This window comes from Pseudophryne corroboree, chromosome 6 (assembly GCF_028390025.1).
Source record: "Pseudophryne corroboree isolate aPseCor3 chromosome 6, aPseCor3.hap2, whole genome shotgun sequence".
Classification (NCBI taxonomy): Eukaryota; Metazoa; Chordata; class Amphibia; order Anura; family Myobatrachidae; genus Pseudophryne; species Pseudophryne corroboree.
In genome coordinates, this window is record NC_086449.1 from 169,864,922 (window position 1) to 169,879,398 (window position 14,477).

The 14,477-nt window shown below is 44.7% G+C and overlaps 1 long non-coding RNA gene and 1 pseudogene across 1 annotated transcript in view; one reads left to right on the plus strand and one right to left on the minus strand.

Moving 5' to 3' along the window:
• LOC134935099 (uncharacterized) overlaps positions 1 to 14,477 on the minus strand; it is a 101,948-nt gene that overhangs the window by 15,032 nt on the left and 72,439 nt on the right. The window lies entirely within an intron of this gene.
• On the plus strand, positions 7,873 to 7,991 carry LOC134937490 (5S ribosomal RNA; annotated as a pseudogene).

Consider the following 14,477-nt stretch of genomic DNA (forward strand, 5'->3'; position numbering starts at 1 on the left):
CTATCTCTTTATCAACCAGTCTATATATTAGCAGCAGACACAGTACAGTGCGGTAGTTCACGGCTGTGGCTACCTCTGTGTCGGCACTCGGCAGCCCGTCCATAATTGTATATACCACCTAACCGTGGTTTTTTTTTCTTTCTTTATACATACATACTAGTTACGAGTATACTATCTCTTTATCAACCAGTCTATATATTAGCAGCAGACACAGTACAGTGCGGTAGTTCACGGCTGTGGCTACCTCTGTGTCGGCACTCGGCAGCCCGTCCATAATTGTATATACCACCTAACCGTGGTTTTTTTTTTCTTTCTTTATACATACATACTAGTTACGAGTATACTATCTCTTTATCAACCAGTCTATATATTAGCAGCAGACACAGTACAGTGCGGTAGTTCACGGCTGTGGCTACCTCTGTGTCGGCACTCGGCAGCCCGTCCATAATTGTATATACCACCTAACCGTGGTTTTTTTTTCTTTCTTTATACATACATACTAGTTACGAGTATACTATCTCTTTATCAACCAGTCTATATATTAGCAGCAGACACAGTACAGTGCGGTAGTTCATGGCTGTGGCTACCTCTGTGTCGGCACTCGGCAGCCCGTCCATAATTGTATACTAGTATCCAATCCATCCATCTCCATTGTTTACCTCAGGTGCCTTTTAGTTGTGCCTATTAAAATATGGAGAACAAAAATGTTGAGGTTCCAAAATTAGGGAAAGATCAAGATCCACTTCCACCTCGTGCTGAAGCTGCTGCCACTAGTCATGGCCGAGACGATGAAATGCCAGCAACGTCGTCTGCCAAGGCCGATGCCCAATGGCATAGTACAGAGCATGTCAAAACCAAAACACCAAATATCAGTAAAAAAAGGACTCCAAAACCTAAAATAAAATTGTCGGAGGAGAAGCGTAAACTTGCCAATATGCCATTTACCACACGGAGTGGCAAGGAACGGCTGAGGCCCTGGCCTATGTTCATGGCTAGTGGTTCAGCTTCACATGAGGATGGAAGCACTCAGCCTCTCGCTAGAAAACTGAAAAGACTCAAGCTGGCAAAAGCACCGCAAAGAACTGTGCGTTCTTTGAAATCCCAAATCCACAAGGAGAGTCCAATTGTGTCGGTTGCGATGCCTGACCTTCCCAACACTGGACGTGAAGAGCATGCGCCTTCCACCATTTGCACGCCCCCTGCAAGTGCTGGAAGGAGCACCCGCAGTCCAGTTCCTGATAGTCAGATTGAAGATGTCAGTGTTGAAGTACACCAGGATGAGGAGGATATGGGTGTTGCTGGCGCTGGGGAGGAAATTGACCAGGAGGATTCTGATGGTGAGGTGGTTTGTTTAAGTCAGGCACCCGGGGAGACACCTGTTGTCCGTGGGAGGAATATGGCCGTTGACATGCCAGGTGAAAATACCAAAAAAATCAGCTCTTCGGTGTGGAGGTATTTCACCAGAAATGCGGACAACAGGTGTCAAGCCGTGTGTTCCCTTTGTCAAGCTGTAATAAGTAGGGGTAAGGACGTTAACCACCTCGGAACATCCTCCCTTATACGTCACCTGCAGCGCATTCATAATAAGTCAGTGACAAGTTCAAAAACTTTGGGTGACAGCGGAAGCAGTCCACTGACCAGTAAATCCCTTCCTCTTGTAACCAAGCTCACGCAAACCACCCCACCAACTCCCTCAGTGTCAATTTCCTCCTTCCCCAGGAATGCCAATAGTCCTGCAGGCCATGTCACTGGCAATTCTGACGAGTCCTCTCCTGCCTGGGATTCCTCCGATGCATCCTTGCGTGTAACGCCTACTGCTGCTGGCGCTGCTGTTGTTGCCGCTGGGAGTCGATGGTCATCCCAGAGGGGAAGTCGTAAGCCCACTTGTACTACTTCCAGTAAGCAATTGACTGTTCAACAGTCCTTTGCGAGGAAGATGAAATATCACAGCAGTCATCCTACTGCAAAGCGGATAACTGAGTCCTTGACAACTATGTTGGTGTTAGACATGCGTCCGGTATCCGCCGTTAGTTCACAGGGAACTAGACAATTTATTGAGGCAGTGTGCCCCCGTTACCAAATACCATCTAGGTTCCACTTCTCTAGGCAGGCGATACCGAGAATGTACACGGACGTCAGAAAAAGACTCACCAGTGTCCTAAAAAATGCAGTTGTACCCAATGTCCACTTAACCACGGACATGTGGACAAGTGGAGCAGGGCAGGGTCAGGACTATATGACTGTGACAGCCCACTGGGTAGATGTCTGGACTCCCGCCGCAAGAACAGCAGCGGCGGCACCAGTAGCAGCATCTCGCAAACGCCAACTCTTTCCTAGGCAGGCTACGCTTTGTATCACCGCTTTCCAGAATACGCACACAGCTGAAAACCTCTTACGGCAACTGAGGAAGATCATCGCGGAATGGCTTACCCCAATTGGACTCTCCTGTGGATTTGTGGCATCGGACAACGCCAGCAATATTGTGTGTGCATTAAATATGGGCAAATTCCAGCACGTCCCATGTTTTGCACATACCTTGAATTTGGTGGTGCAGAATTTTTTAAAAAACGACAGGGGCGTGCAAGAGATGCTGTCGGTGGCCAGAAAAATTGCGGGACACTTTCGGCGTACAGGCACCACGTACAGAAGACTGGAGCACCACCAAAAACTACTGAACCTGCCCTGCCATCATCTGAAGCAAGAAGTGGTAACGAGGTGGAATTCAACCCTCTATATGCTTCAGAGGTTGGAGGAGCAGCAAAAGGCCATTCAAGCCTATACAATTGAGCACGATATAGTAGGTGGAATGCACCTGTCTCAAGTGCAGTGGAGAATGATTTCAACGTTGTGCAAGGTTCTGATGCCCTTTGAACTTGCCACACGTGAAGTCAGTTCAGACACTGCCAGCCTGAGTCAGGTCATTCCCCTCATCAGGCTTTTGCAGAAGAAGCTGGAGGCATTGAAGAAGGAGCTAAAAGGGAGCGATTCCGCTAGGCATGTGGGACTTGTGGATGCAGCCCTTAATTCGCTTAACAAGGATTCACGGGTGGTCAATCTGTTGAAATCAGAGCACTACATTTTGGCCACCGTGCTCGATCCTAGATTTAAAGCCTACCTTGGATCTCTCTTTCCGGCAGACACAGGTCTGCTGGGGTTGAAAGACCTGCTGGTGACAAAATTGTCAAGTCAAGCGGAACGCGACCTGTCAACATCTCCTCCTTCACATTCTCCCGCAACTGGGGGTGCGAGGAAAAGGCTCAGAATTCCGAGCCCACCCGCTGGCGGTGATGCAGGGCAGTCTGGAGCGACTGCTGATGCTGACATCTGGTCCGGACTGAAGGACCTGACAACGATTACGGACATGTCGTCTACTGTCACTGCATATGATTCTCTCAACATTGATAGAATGGTGGAGGATTATATGAGTGACCGCATCCAAGTAGGCACGTCACACAGTCCGTACTTATACTGGCAGGAAAAAGAGGCAATTTGGAGGCCCTTGCACAAACTGGCTTTATTCTACCTAAGTTGCCCTCCCACAAGTGTGTACTCCGAAAGAGTGTTTAGTGCCGCCGCTCACCTTGTCAGCAATCGGCGTACGAGGTTACATCCAGAAAATGTGGAGAAGATGATGTTCATTAAAATGAATTATAATCAATTCCTCCGCGGAGACATTGACCAGCAGCAATTGCCTCCACAAAGTACACAGGGAGCTGAGATGGTGGATTCCAGTGGGGACGAATTGATAATCTGTGAGGAGGGGGATGTACACGGTGATATATCGGAGGGTGAAGATGAGGTGGACATCTTGCCTCTGTAGAGCCAGTTTGTGCAAGGAGAGATTAATTGCTTCTTTTTTGGGGGGGGTCCAAACCAACCCGTCATATCAGTCACAGTCGTGTGGCAGACCCTGTCACTGAAATGATGGGTTGGTTAAAGTGTGCATGTCCTGTTTTGTTTATACAACATAAGGGTGGGTGGGAGGGCCCAAGGATAATTCCATCTTGCACCTCTTTTTTCTTTTCTTTTTCTTTGCATCATGTGCTGATTGGGGAGGGTTTTTTGGAAGGGACATCCTGCGTGACACTGCAGTGCCACTCCTAGATGGGCCCGGTGTTTGTGTCGGCCACTAGGGTCGCTAATCTTACTCACACAGTCAGCTACCTCATTGCGCCTCTTTTTTTCTTTGCGTCATGTGCTGTTTGGGGAGGGTTTTTTGGAAGGGACATCCTGCGTGACACTGCAGTGCCACTCCTAGATGGGCCCGGTGTTTGTGTCGGCCACTAGGGTCGCTAATCTTACTCACACAGTCAGCTACCTCATTGCGCCTCTTTTTTTCTTTGCGTCATGTGCTGTTTGGGGAGGGTTTTTTGGAAGGGACATCCTGCGTGACACTGCAGTGCCACTCCTAGATGGGCCCGGTGTTTGTGTCGGCCACTAGGGTCGCTAATCTTACTCACACAGCTACCTCATTGCGCCTCTTTTTTTCTTTGCGTCATGTGCTGTTTGGGGAGGGTTTTTTGGAAGGGACATCCTGCGTGACACTGCAGTGACACTCCTAGATGGGCCCGGTGTTTGTGTCGGCCACTAGGGTCGCTAATCTTACTCACACAGTCAGCTACCTCATTGCGCCTCTTTTTTTCTTTGCGTCATGTGCTGTTTGGGGAGGGTTTTTTGGAAGGGCCATCCTGCGTGACACTGCAGTGCCACTCCTAGATGGGCCCGGTGTTTGTGTCGGCCACTAGGGTCGCTAATCTTACTCACACAGCTACCTCATTGCGCCTCTTTTTTTCTTTGCGTCATGTGCTGTTTGGGGAGGGTTTTTTGGAAGGGCCATCCTGCGTGACACTGCAGTGCCACTCCTAGATGGGCCCGGTGTTTGTGTCGGCCACTAGGGTCGCTAATCTTACTCACACAGCTACCTCATTGCGCCTCTTTTTTTCTTTGCGTCATGTGCTGTTTGGGGAGGGTTTTTTGGAAGGGACATCCTGCGTGACACTGCAGTGCCACTCCTAGATGGGCCCGGTGTTTGTGTCGGCCACTAGGGTCGCTTATCTTACTCACACAGCGACCTCGGTGCAAATTTTAGGACTAAAAATAATATTGTGAGGTGTGAGGTATTCAGAATAGACTGAAAATGAGTGTAAATTATGGTTTTTGAGGTTAATAATACTTTGGGATCAAAATGACCCCCAAATTCTATGATTTAAGCTGTTTTTTAGTGTTTTTGGAAAAAAACACCCGAATCCAAAACACACCCGAATCCGACAAAAAAAATTCGGTGAGGTTTTGCCAAAACGCGTTCGAACCCAAAACACGGCCGCGGAACCGAACCCAAAACCAAAACACAAAACCCGAAAAATTTCAGGCGCTCATCTCTACTTTATAGACCTTAATAAGTTCGTCAGGAAATTGACGTTAAAAAGACATTTCCTAAAGAAAGAAGATGCAGTCATAGCCAATTACGAAAGCTGCTCCAAATCAGGTCTAAAACCTACCTCCAAATACTACCCTTTAGAGTCCAAAGGGAGTAACATTAGTATGTTTTATGAACTGGTGAGGAAGGACCTGTGTGACATGGACCAGGAAAAAATTAAAGAGAAGAATATCAATAACAGAGAAAGTGAAGCCCTCAAAAACTTACAAAAGAACAAAGGAATTATTATAAAACAAGCTGACAAGGGGGGGGGAGCTGGTCATCATGGATCGTGCCAAGTACATCACAGAGGCTGAAAGACTCCTATCAGACAGAGAGTCATACAAGAAACTGGCAGGAGATCCAAAGGATGCCCACATTGAGGAATTAAGGATATTACTTTTACAAGGTCTTAGAACTGGAATTATCACCAAAGAAGAATACCAATTCCTCATGAGATCAGACCCCACTACCCCCATTTTTTATTTCCTACCAAAAATTCATAAGAACTTGGAAAACCCGCCCGGGAGACCAATCGTGGTGGGTATAGATTCACTTACCTCGAACTTATCTGAATATGCTGATGTCTTTTTAAAACCATTTGTAAAGGACCTCCCATCATACCTTAAAGATACCACGTCAGTATTGAGCCTCTTAGAGACATTGAGTGGAAGGACTCATATATGTGGGTCACAGTAGATGTCCAATCGCTGTACACATGCATCGAGCATGAGAAAGGAGTGATGGCCTGCAAAGAATTTTTGGACAAAGATACCACGCTGACATCCAATAACAAAGATTTTATCTGCGACATCATGTATTTTATTCTTCATCATAATTATTTTAAATTCTTGGACCAGTTTTACTTACAACAGTGCGGCACCGCGATGGGTACTATTTTCGCACCCAGCTTCGCAAATCTTTTTATGGGTTGTTGGGAAAAGGTTTTTATCTATGATCATCATGATTTTAACCGCAACATCATCTTTTATCGTAGATACATAGATGACATTTTAATAATTTGGGATGGAGATATGGAATGTTTCAATCAATTTTTTAAACATATCAGCACCAATGAAATTAATCTGGTGTTTACATCCAACACAAGCAGGGAGTCTATTGAATTCTTGGATTTGATTCTAACAGGAGAGGATGGAAGAATTACCACAAAAAACTTTGTAAAACATGTGGATACAAACAGCTATCTCCACTACAAAAGCAATCACCCCAAAAATTGGAAGAATAACATCCCATTCTCCCAATTCAGTAGAATCAAAAGAAACTGCAGCAAACCGGAGGATTGCCAATTACAACTAGAGATGTATAAGAACAGATTTAAGCAAAAGGAGTATCCAGATAATATTTTAGAAGAAGCCATCACCAGAACTAATGAAATTGAAAGATCAAAGCTGCTAGAATATAAAACAAGAGAGAAAACAAAGGACTCCACAGCCCTCATAACGACCTTTAATCGACATGAGAAATTCATCCGCGAAACATTTAGGAACCACTGGAAAATACTGCTTATGGACCCCATCCTCAAAGAAATCCTCCCTCCCCGTCCGGAAATAATATTCAAGAATTCTCGGAATCTTAAGGATATACTAGCACCCAGCATGTTGACCTCCGATCAGGAGAAAGACCACACATGGCCCAAGTGTGTGGGTTCCTTTAAATGTGGGCGATGCAACGTATGTAGATTTTTACACCCAAATAGGAAAACCTTCACAGATGTGGGAAAGAACAAGGAGTACAAAATTAAAGACTACATGAACTGCAACACCCAGTCAGTCATTTACCTCTTGGAATGTGACTGTGGTAAGCAATACGTCGGGAAGACAAAAAGACCTCTTAAGCTACGCATACAAGAGCATGTGAGGAACATCAAAAACAAAGTGGAAAGCCATGCTGTCTCCAAACACTTCACGATGATACACAACTCCAACCCAGAGGCACTAACGTTTAAATCCATCGAACTGGTGAAATTGGGAGACAGAGGAGGTGACCTTGCTAACAAGCTGTCGCGCCGAGAGATGTATTGGATTTTCCAGCTACAGACATTACAGCCAAATGGATTTAACGACAACTACGAGATCGCCCCCTTCCTATGAAGAATGGAAGTACCCTCTTTAGCTACATGACTGCATACCTATCACCCAACTCCCATCCCGCATTCCCTTCCGCAACCCCTCCGCCCCACCGCCAAACCCCCCCCCTCCCTCCTCCATGTTCCTCTTCCTTCCACCCCCTCCCTCCCCCCTCCCCCCCTATTCCCCTCCTGTCTCCCTTCCACAATCCCCCCCCCTTCCCCCATTGCCCTCCCATCTCCCTTCCACAACCCCCCCTCCTCTATCCTGCCCATATCTTGTTCACTAATATATACCACTTCCATGCACTCTAGTAGATTCACGTAGTATACAGTGGTTATTGGAGTTTCAACCAAGAAGGTACAATGTCGATACAGTCATACCACGCTGGAAATGCCCAAATATGTCTGATCTTGGAAGCTAAGCAGTGCTGGGCCTCATCAGTACCAGTGTGGGGGACCACCAGGGAAGATCAGGTACTGTATAATACAATGATAAATAGTTGCCTGAGCAAGGTAGATACTCCAGGTCTACGGAATAATAGCCCTGTTTAATAGAGGACTAAAAACACTGTAGTACTAATATAGTGGGTAGTCCTCTAAAATAGATTAACCGGCACTAGCACTTTTATATGTGCACTTGATAAATACACACACCTTAAATAATCAGCACTAGCACTTTTAAAGTGCACTGTATAGATATATGGATTCATTAAATATCCACTGGTTATAGATGTACTTATATTAATATAATGCACTTCATGCAAATAGCACCTCCTAGCACACTGTATAGATATATGCACTTTGTGTCATCTGTTATAATATGCGGATTAGAATCAATAAGCACATGCACTTTGGCCCTCATTCCGAGTTGATCGCTCGCAAGGCGAATTTAGCAGAGTTGCTCAGGCTAAGCCTACGCCTACTGGGAGTGTATCTTAGCTTCTTAAAATTGCGACCGATGTATTCGCAATATTGCGATTACAAACTACTCAGCAGTTTCAGAGTAGCTTCAGACTTACTCGGCATCTGCGATCAGTTCAGTGCTTGTCGTTCCTGGTTTGACGTCATAAACACACCCAGCGTTCACCCAGACACTCCCCCGTTTCTCCGGCCACTCCTGCGTTTTTTCCGGAAACGGTAGCGTTTTTATCCACACGCCCCGAAAACGCCGTGTTTCCGCCCAGTAACACCCATTTCCTGTCACACTACGATCGCCGGAGCGAAGAAAAAGCCGTGAGTAAAAATATTATCTTCATTGTAAAATTACTTGGCGCAGTCGCAGTGCGATTATTGCGCATGCGTACTAAGCGGAATTTCACTGCGATGCGATGAAAATTACCGAGCGAACGACTCGGAATGAGGGCCATTATTCATTTCTAAATACATGCACTTTATCCATTTGTTATATATCTCATTATTCCTCCAGAATGTCAATATATGAACCATAGTAGCTTGCCTCCTTTTTATACGACTATAAAGTCTATTTTGATGTCAGCCGTGCCTTACACATCTTTCTTTATTTTCTTATATGGGAACGTTGGAAAGAAAAACATAAAATGTCCCCTGTAATGCTCCTCCGGAAGATGGCCGCCGCATTATGAATCAATGGAAATACCAACAGAAAGATGGCCACCGCGATTCAAGGACTACAAGAAAACACGTCTGCTCCTGTAGCCCGGGGCGGGCGCATGCGCGGTATCATACCGGAAGTGGGGCGGAAGTTGCGGACGCGCCCGGACACAGGAAGAAGGGTGGAAGTACCGCAAAACAATGAAAAGATGGTGTTTATTGCTCTAAGAAGCAATCGTTTTTATATACTGACTTTGGGCACTGGTCCACTTATACTCTGAGTTACTCCCCAGCACTTTTTATCTTGGTTATTAAGCACAGTTAATGACAGTCCATTTCTAAACAGGAAGTGATGTCATAACTGTTCACTGATTGATACCACTATATATAGCCAGCTTGTCCCACTCTACCCCAGCCCTGTGATGAAGTCCAAGTGACGAAACGCGTTGGAAGACCTATGCCTACCTCATACCACAGATAAGGAAAATCTGCTTATTCTGATTTTATTGTAGTTTTATAATACCTTTTTTAAGTGTTTTAGTCCAGTTGTGATTGTATTGTTGTCCCATTTATATATATGTCTTTTTAATTTATTCTTATTCTTGCATCAAATAAATAATGTTATTGTATTTATCATTGGCAATTTTTCCTAATTGACACTGTTGGTCGCTATACATCCCTCATCCCCCCCTTTTCCATATATATCTATCTATATATCTATATATATATATATATATATACTGTATATATATATATATATATATATATACAGAAACAATGTCTTTAACCTTGCGCTCAAGTTACCAGCAGCAATTTGGAGAAAGCTCCTGTTAGTGGACTCCCAGGAGATAACAGATACAAAACAAAAACCAAATGCGCTTAGTATAGCCTTCTGAAACACTCAGATTTTAATATTTCCAATGGATATTCTTCCACAGTGTGGGTTCTTCCAACCGGTGTCACCTGCAAGTATACCCTCACACCAAATATCACCCGAGACAAAATGGCATAATACCAATTCACTTTTATTTAAAATGCATAATAAAATTCCATAAATTCATATAAACATTTTTAAAAAAATACATCCAGATATAGTCTTTGAATTTTCTGTCAGTTTTAGCCTTTGAAGAATCACCCTCACCTTTACAGATATGTGCTCTATAGGGTGTAATGGCAAACTTGGCAAGAGACCGTAACTGATTAGACCCAACGCGTTTCATCAAAACGACTTAATCAGGGGTTCAATATATGGTATCACTATAAAATAAGGTAGGTGATTAGATAGTCTCTTAAGACTTCTTGGAGGTTTTCATAGAGGAGGAAAAAGAATACATACCAAGGAAAAAGGAATATAACCTTCATATGTATAGACATTCATAATTCATATATAAAGCAAACTTTCTGTTGGAATAGTTGAAATTAATGATTCACCCAAAATGACCGTAGGGTAATTGGACCTATAAATATCATTAATTAATTAGAAGTCCATAATAATATTAATATTAGGACACATTTTACTGGAAGCTATCAAATACAGTATCTCATTGAATAATGAAATACATACCAAACACAGAAAAAGGCGTCTCTATGGACATTCAGCTTTATACTGAACCTGATTGTGAGTTCTGTATTCCGATTTTAGACAGGGTCTGTATAATGAGCCCTAAAGGGTATTTAACAATATTTCAGCTACATATAATCAGAAAATTATGTTGCAAAACATTATTTTTATACACTCAATGAAAAAGATAACAGTGTTCGATATCTCAAATTAACATATAGCATCATATATGACTAAATCTCATGACGTCTATTCTCATCACCATAGTCAATGGTTTAATACAGAAAAAAAGTGCTCATTTAATTCACAGTGCCAGTAGTTGCAAGCGTGGCATATTTGGATGGATTACAAGTGTTACAAATATTACATATTAAACAAGTTACAAATGTTACATATTAAACAGATACAATTTTGCACCATACATTCAAAATACTTAATGCTGCCACCAGGAGAGAGACACATGCAGCAGGAGGGGCGGATCCAGAATAAAATGACAGGGGGGGCACCACAATACGGGAAGGTGCATGGGGGTCTTTGGCGCGTGCGCTTCTGGTGCAATGGGCTCATAACGTGGGGCATGGCCCTCACAGAAAATGCCATACCCACGAGCCATGCCCATGGTTTTAATCATGCTGGGGTCCCTGGCAGGGAAAAAACAAAACAAAAAAAACAACAACAACACACATTCGTGACCACGGAACAAATTAAAGTACACACATTGGCCTACAAAAAAACAACAAAAAAACACATATTGTCCCCCACAGTTAAAAAAAACAAACCACATTGTTCCTCACAGGAAAAAAATGAAACATTAAATGGGTGAGAGAGCCTGCTGGGGGCATATGTGATGGGTAACAGGATGGTAGAGTCTGCAGGGACAGGTGTGGTGGGTGAGAGAGTCTGCAGGGACAGGTGCAGTGGGTGACAGGGTGAGAGTCTGCAGGGACCGTTGCGGTTGGTGACAGGATGAGTCTACAGGGCCAGGTGTGGTGGGTGACAGGATGAGAGAGTCTGCAGAGACAGGTGCGGTGGGAGACAGGGTGAGCGTATGCAGGGCGTATGTGGTGGATGACAGGGTGAGCGTACGCAGGGCATATGTGGTGGGTGACAGGATGAGCGTATGTAGGGCATATGTGGTGGCTGACAGGATGAGTCTACAGAACCAGGTGCAGTGGGTGACAGGGTGAGAGAGTCTGCAGGGACAGATGTGGTGAGTGACAGGGTGAGAGATTCTGCAGGGAAAGACGGTTTGGGTGACAGGGTGAGAGAGTCTGCAGGGACAGATGTGGTGGGTGACAGGGTGAGAGAGTCTGCAGGGACAGATGTGGTGGGTGACAGGGTGAGGGAGTCTGCAGGGCATATGTGGTGGGTGACAGGGCGAGTGTCTGTGGGGCAGATGTGGTGGGTAACAGGGTGAGCGTATGTGGGGAAGATGTGGTCGGTGACAGGGTGAGCATATGTGGGGAAGATGTGGTGGGTGACAGGGTGAGCGTATGCGGGGAAGATGTGGTGGGTAACAGGGTGAGTGTATGCAGGGCATATGTGGTGGGTGACATGGCGAGCGTCTGTGGGGCAGATGTGGTGGGTGGCAGGGAGAGCGTATGTGGGGCAGATGTGGTGGGTGACAGGGTGAGTGTATGCAGGGCAGATGCGGTGGGTGACAGGGTGAGCGTATGTGGGGCAGATGTGGTGGGTGACAGGGTGAGCGTATGTGGGGCAGATGTGGTGGGTGACAGGGTGACTCTCCCCCCAGCCCCCCTTCAATAAAAACATCAAAGCACACATCACACCCTCCCCCACTCCCCCCCAGCACGAGAAATACCTACTCTCTTAATGCACGTATTCCCTGGCATTCGGCAGCCTTCCCTGAATCTGTCACGATTCAGCATGTGCAGGCGCGGAGCTAGCACTGAGTGGCCTGGCATCCAGGGAGCTTACTTTCTGCCTGCCGCCTCCTGCAGCTGAGCCAGACACGTACGTAGCCATGCCTCTGCTGGGGCGGCTCGGGGTCTTCAAAATTGTAATAGCCCGGGGAGCAGATGACAGGGCAGCCTGCTCCCTGCCTGCCCGCAGCCCGACACTGCATGCAGATTGCGCAAAGCTGGAGGCGGAGCTTGGCTGACATGACTCAGATGCATGGGGAATGGCCACGAGCGGCAGCCTCGTCCTGGTGGCGGTCCGTGCAGCTAAAATAAAAGTAAAAAAATAAAAAGACTCTAAACGACAGAGGAGGTACGTGCCTGGGTGACCTCCCCCTAAATCCGCCACTGGGCATGAGGGATGAGTCTTGAATCCGGGAGTGCATCATATGTGCTCCACCGTCCTTCAGGGTGGAGCGCATTCCGGAACGCAGGACTCACATACAGACATGAAACGTCCAGCATTCCTGGCGCCAGAAGTACATCATATGTGTTCCACCGTCCTTCGCGGTGGAACGCATACCAAAAAAGCACTTCCCACCTTGACTGCACGACACAAATATAAAAGTGGGACACAAATACTAAAAAAAGGGGTGTTCATTTCCGAAAGCCCATTATTGTGTTGCTACGTGTCCTATTGGATGAGGCGCATTCAAATCTTCCCGGGGCGTGTCCTCTACACCGAAAGTATTACAGATGCATTCCACCGCTATCCGGGGTGGAACGCAAATGACAATAATACAGTGGGAGCGATCCAACACTAATTAAGGTTGGAATGCAAAGTGGTATCAAGGGGGCATCTTTTATTTTACTATTAATCATGATAGCATTACTATTCACAAATAGCACCTTTGTGCTCTACTAATGTCTACCACAAGCTGTTCTATACAAAAAAAAGGACAAGCACAGTAAATAGTATTTGAATGCTGAGTCCAGAACTGGTTACATAGTATCAATATTGCTTCTACAATGTATTTTTACATTTCTATAATACAATCTTATTCCTTCTATAATACATTTTGTGGTAATTGTATGAACAGTTTCAAAATCATAATTACTATCACATAATTGTATAATTTTACGTTGACTGATTTCAGGACAACCCCAATGTAAGGGAAGAAGGGAAGGGGAAGAGGGGGGTGCTGCTGGAAAAGTTGAATAGAGGGGGGAAATAAGGATCTCATAAGAAAGAGACTATATCAATATTTGCATTAAGTCCCCCTGGTGTCAAAGTATTCAAATTCTAAATCCAATATGTTTCCCTTTTTGATTACAAAAGGTCCCTATCACCTCCTCTATCTCCCAACCTCACACATTCAAGGATTGTAAATGAAAAACCTTTTAGATCTGAATTGTGACATTCCAAAAAAATGTTTCGGCAAATTGTGACTTACTACTTTGTTCTTAATACTATGGATTAAGGAATGCAGGAAATGTTATAGACACTTACATTACTTACACTACACTATATCTTTTTCTTTTGAATTAAAATATTATTTAAATTAAATGATCACTCAATTTCTCTTTGAGCACAGGATTAAGTTCTCACTAATAGTAATGTTTGTGGGAAAATGTTTAATTAAGGTCACTAATTACAGGAAATGAGACCAGCACTGAGATGAATAAATAGCAGTCTCAGGTTTTTTTCAGTTTACTCTGAACCTGGCTGCTGCATGTGTCTCTCTCCTGGTGGCAGCATTAAGTATTTTGAATGCATGGTACAAAATTGTATCTGTTTAATATGTAACACTTGTAACTTGTTTAATATGTAATATTTGTAACACTTGTAATCCATCCAAATATGCCACGCTTGCAACTACTGGCACTGTGAATTAAATGAGCACTTTTTTTCTGTATTAAATCATTGACTATGGTGATGAGAAGAGACGTCATGAGATTTAGTCATATATGATGCTATATGTT